We start from the raw sequence: 5,605 nt of genomic DNA, 5'->3' as shown, positions 1-5,605 counted from the left end.
GCTTAGTTAGAAATGAAATTACAGGGGACCAGCATTGTGGTATAACTTGCACATTTTTTGAAATTCAATTTATTTTTTATTTTATGTGTGTGTGTGCGAGAGAGAGAGAGAGAGAGAGAGAGAGAGAGAGAAAGAGAATCTCCCATCTGTTAATTCACTCCCCAAATGCTTACAACAGCTAGGACTGGGCCAGGCTAAAGCCAGGAGCCTGGAACTCAATCTAGGTCTTTCACATGGGTGCGGGAATTTAGCAACTTGGGCCATCACCTGATATCTTGCAGGGTGAACGTTAATGGGAAAGTGGAATCAGGAACCAGAGCTGAAACTCAAATCAGGTACTCTGAAATGGGATGTGCCATCTCAAATGGGTTCTATCTGCAGTGCCAATCACATGTCCATGGAACTGTATTCTTAATCATGAATTTCTGTGTAGGTCATGATGACTGCGTATGTCATCCATTGCCAATTTATTGCTTGTATAACTAAATTTCATTTCTTTGGCATGCTCAGAAGTCAAAAGTCTACAAACCAATACAATTGTTTTCTTTGTTAAAATAGAAAAAAATTAAATTTGTACTTGGAGGATTTAAAATAAAACTTAGTTAATGAAATTACAGGGGGCTGGCATTGTGGCATAGCTATAAAGCTGCAGCTTGTGACACCAGCATCCTGTATGCAGTGCCTGCATCCCATGTAGGTGCTGGTTCGAGTCCTGGTAGTTTCACTTGCTGGGAAAGCAGTAGAAGATGGCCCAAGTCCTTGGGCCCCTGCACCCATGTGGGAGACCCGGAAGAGGCTCCTAGCTGCTGGCTTCAAATCGGTGTAGCTCCAGCCGTTGCGGCCAATTAGGGAGTGAACCAGTGGATGGAAGACTCTCTCTCTCTCTCTCTCTCTCTCTGCCTCTCCTTCTCTCTCTCTCTGTAACTCTGACTTTCAAATAAATAAAAAAAATCTTAAAAAATAAATAAATAAATAAGTAGAAAGTAGATTGAGAAAAATCAAGAGTTTGAAAAGGAAAAAAAAATAGGCATAGGTACAGGCCCACCACTTCCTTAAGAAGTCTTCTGTTTACTGGGAAATAATTTGTTCCTAAAATGGCCATGAAAACAAAGTATCATGCTAACATTATATCCTGAAAGGAGAAAACCAGAGGCTACATTGAGCCTGCAAGGAATGGGCTGATTTTGGCACCAACTAGGGACAGACATCAGGCCAGTCAGGGATAAGGAAATGGTCAAGGTGGGACCAGCAGCCTTCTGGGTGTTCAGACACCTCAACCAACTTCTTAACATTTGCTGCTCTGAGCTTCATGCTGGGTTTGCCATACTCTCCTACACTCTTTCTGGTGAGCTTATTTAGTCACATGATTTCAATGATGTCACCAATATACATACCAGGCTTCATCAAAAGTTTGTGGAAAATGGGACTAAAAGGTAGCTTCATTTTTTTGAGGAAAGTTTGAAATCCATGCATAGTTTTTCTGTATGTATTTTCTATGATCTTTATGAAGACCTCTCATATTTTCAAAAACATTGTTTGCAGCTACCAGCATGATATTTCAACTTGGATGTCTAATAAGAATTATATTTAACATCACATGCTTTTCTCACCCATCTACCCCAGGTTTCCCAGATTTTAAACTTGAACCATCATCAACCCAGGCACTCAAGTTCAAATTCCAGAACCTGTGTAATTTTCCCCATGTCACATTACTCAGATCCTTTCCATGAGCTAATTTTGTAGATTTATCCAAAAATCATCTGGAATTTATGTCTCTCCAGTACCTCAGGCATGGCAGTCAAGCCTACTAGTCTCCCACCTGGGTGGGATACAATGTTTCTTTTTAAAAAAATTTATTTATTTATTTGAGAGAGTTACAGATAGTGAGAGGGAGAGACAGAGAGAAAGGTCTTCCATCTGATGGTCCGCTCCCCAAATGGCTGCAACAGCCAGAGCTGCACCCATCCAAAGCCAGGAGCCAGGAGCTTCCTCCGGGTCTCCCACGTGGGTGCAGGGACCCAAGGACTTGTGCCACCTTCTGCTGCTTTCCCGAGCCATAGCAGAGAGCTGGATTCGAAGCGGAGCTCCCGGGACTAGAATCAGTGCGCATATGGGATGCCAGCACTGCAGGCGGAGGATTACCTACTGAGCCACGGCGCCGGCCGGGGATATAGTGTTTCTAACTGGTCTCCAGTTTCAATTTATCTGCCACCACCTATATTGTTCAGGCAACCAGTCACTGACTTAACATTCAGGGGGATTTATTATAATGCTTTAGATTCAATATTATAAAATGGAACACTTGTCAATAGCTTTATATTTTTCAGTGTTTTTTTAAAAAGATGTTATTTATTTGAGAGGCAGAGTTACAGGCAGAGGAAGTGACAAAGATCTTCCATCGGCTGGTTCACTCCCCAAATGGCCACAGCAGTGCCTGGCTGGCGGCTGGCGGGAGCTGTGCAGATCAGAAGCCAGGAGCCCGGAGCTTCCTCTGTGTCTGCCACGTGGGTGCAGGGGCCCAAGGACTTGGGTTATCTTCTACTGCTTTTCCAGGCCATAGCAGGGAGCTGGATCGGCAGACCAGCACTGGGGACTTGAATTGGCGACCATTTGGGATACTGGCGCCGCAGGCAGAAGCTTAGCCTTCTACACCACAACGGCGGTCCCCTCAGACTCTCTGTAATTTTTTTTTTTACTATGTTACTCTCTTGGATAAATGGTACAATTAAGGGTAAAAAACCCAAGGGCAGATTTTGTAAAGGCAATATATAAGAAAACACCCAAAGGCTGAGGGGAAACCAGACGAAGCCAGTCTCCCTGTGGGTGGGGGAGGGGATGGCGGGAAAGGAAGAGATTCTTGGACCCCCGATTTAAATCTGACTAGGGGTTGGTGCTGTTGCTCTGCATACAAGAATCAACGGACACCTGTATTTCTTCAAGAAACGCAAAACTTTATTGTCAACAATGCTGAAACTGAAGGGAAGAAACTGAGGGGAACTGCGGGAAGCTCCATCCACCGATCCGGCCTGGGGGCGTCACCCCGTGGCAGTGGGGACAGTCTGCTCAGTTCTCTTTGTCGCCCTGGCCCAGGGTGAGCTTGTCGAAGAGGTACTCCGCCATGTTGACGTCTGGGGCCCCCAAGCCGCGCAGGTTGGTCAGGTGGCACGCCAGCTCCTCAATGGCCTGGACCTGCTGGTCCAGGTAGTTGGTCTCCAGCAAGTGGCAGAGGTGGGCGTCGCCCCTGGCGGTGGCCAGCTGGTGCAGCTCCAGCAGGCTCTGGTTGATGCTCTTGGCCAGGTAGAAGGCGCTCTCCATGGCCTGGAGGCCGCCCTCCCAGTCGTCGCGGTCAGGCTCCTGGACATCACGGATGGCGATGCGGCCTCCGCGCTGGTTCTGCAGCTTCAGCAACTTCTCCGCGCGCTCCCTCTCGATCTGTGAGCGCTGCAGGAAGTAGCGGGTGAAGCCCTTCAGCGCCACGTCGTCGCGGTTGAAGTAGAAGGCCATGGACAGGGCCACGTAGGAGGCGTAGAGCTGCAGGTGGATGTGGTTGTTGAGAGCGGCCTCACAGATGGAGTCGTAGTTGTGACGCACTTGTGAGGGCTCAGGGGCAGCCATAGCGAGCCGGGCACAGCGAGCCGGAAGCTGAAGGCGCTGAGGGCTGGTAGGCTGAGGAGCAGGCAGCAGCGGCTTTGCTGCCCTTGGGGGGAGTCCCTGGGGTGACCGGGAGTTCGGCGTAGTTGTCGGCCGTCCGGTTTGCAAGGGAGCCGGAAGTGGGCTGTGGCGAAGTGGCTGTGGGGGCTGTTCTGAGAAGGCGGGATTAGGCGGGACGTCAGAAGGTAGTTGGATGGGCAGGAAGTGGCGTCCCCCCACCCCCACCCCCGCTGCCTTCCGTGCGGGTAACACTGAATTGGTTGGTCGCATGAGATTTTAATTTGGTAAAACGTTTCCAATATCCAAGGATTTTCTCAGCTCTTCTATTCGGTCCTCCAGGACCAGCCTGTTGACACTTTATAAAGCTATTACTTTTCTTAAAAATCTGAGAAAATGAATTTTGTGGGAAAATTCTCTTCTGTTTCCTTTATCATATCTGTTTGCCCTGCAGAATTAGTTCTACTTGTTTATCATGATCTCCTCCTCACTTTCCTCAAATGAGGGTCAACCTCTTTTCCATTCTTACTTGGAGTAAAAGCCTCCTTGGATTAGACTACTGTTTAGTATGGTATGCAGAGGTGATGTCTCTTTCAGCTACAGGCTTCTCCCGTGAATAGAGGGCATGTGTGCTCATTAGGGCGTGGTCTGCTTTTGAGATACATGGTTTGGAACCTGTATATGGGTTAGGAACTATCCAAGATGACGAAAATCATGGCATTCTCCGATGCTGGAAGTCTTCAGTGGATCTCCCGTCTAGCTAGAAGTGTGCTTCAGTTTTGGTGTCCTGGGATTTCTGCGGTGCTTTGACGCTTGATTCTCTGTGTAAAGAAGATTCCTCCACTTGTTTCGGAATGTGATTCGCAACATCCAGAGGGTCACAATGCCAATTTGAACAGTCCTCAGTGTTCATGTTTCAGGGTTCTGAAAATATAAATCATGTGTTTTCCCTTCTGAATTTAAAACTAATAGGCCAAGCAGTCAGCTAATAAAAAATAGGCTTAGGTCTGTAGCTAAATGGACTTACTAATATTTTTCAAATCTCCCAATTATAAGAACATATTGTGACAGAGTAAGCACCATCAAGCCACATTTTCTTTTCCTCTAGATCACACAATTTGAGTATATTTTTGCAAGTAACTTGCAATTTGGTGTGGTCATTTACTTTGTATGGCTAATGGAATATTGGAAGAAGTGACATACTCAATAATTACACCTACTTTATAACAAATTCCCCATGCAGTCTTTTGCATTAATGCCAAAGAGGAAAAACAGTGGAATATTTCACAGTCACTGTGTACACCTATCCTGGGACTTTGAATGATTTATTGAGTATATTTTCCCATCACCACCACCTCCAACCTTCACTGGAGCTTGATAAGGACCAAAAAAAAAAAAAACCTCATTAACAATGTAAAGATATTTGGAATATTTGTTACAACAGATAGCCACCCCTGAGTAATTACCCAAAGAAAATGCTAGATAATCATAAGGTTATGGCATTTTCTCTTGGTGGAAATGCAGAGCTAAAAAAAAAAAAAAAAAAAAAAAGAAAAGTGTAGCCAAAACTGAATCATTATACTCTCTTTCTTTTGCTAAATTCACTATTTATATATAAAATCTCTGCTCCCTTTTACCCTTTATTAGAGGGTGGAATGAAAAATATCTCATGAACATGAAGTGTAAGGGCCAAACTCTTCATTCTTCCTCAGTGCTGGGGAATAAAATCAGGTTGATTCTTAGTGGCCTAACTTTAAACCAACAAAATAAACCATAACGGGCAGGGCCATGATTGACCCCTGAGCCAGTCAGCTGTGGTGAGGGAGGTGAGTCATGTAAGGACATAGAAGCACCCCCTAAAACTGTATTATTGGAGTATATGTTTGTGTGGAGCTATTTCCTGGAAGTGAAGGAGTGATATTTGCAGAACTGGTGGGATGGTAAACAGATGGTACAC

General features: G+C 45.6%; 1 pseudogene across 1 annotated transcript; it reads right to left on the bottom strand.

Annotated features, from left to right (window-relative positions):
- Positions 1–2,930: 2,930 nt before the first annotated feature.
- LOC100338346 (ferritin heavy chain pseudogene) lies at positions 2,931–4,566 on the bottom strand (annotated as a pseudogene). The gene has a single exon (XR_016228550.1). The product of XR_016228550.1 is annotated as a ferritin heavy chain pseudogene (transcript).
- Between the last annotated feature and the right edge of the window lie 1,039 nt (positions 4,567–5,605).

This window comes from Oryctolagus cuniculus, chromosome X (assembly GCF_051225735.1).
Source record: "Oryctolagus cuniculus isolate XC-2025 breed Fujian yellow rabbit chromosome X, ASM5122573v1, whole genome shotgun sequence".
Classification (NCBI taxonomy): domain Eukaryota; kingdom Metazoa; phylum Chordata; class Mammalia; order Lagomorpha; family Leporidae; genus Oryctolagus; species Oryctolagus cuniculus.
This window is presented reverse-complemented; position numbering and strand designations above follow the sequence as displayed.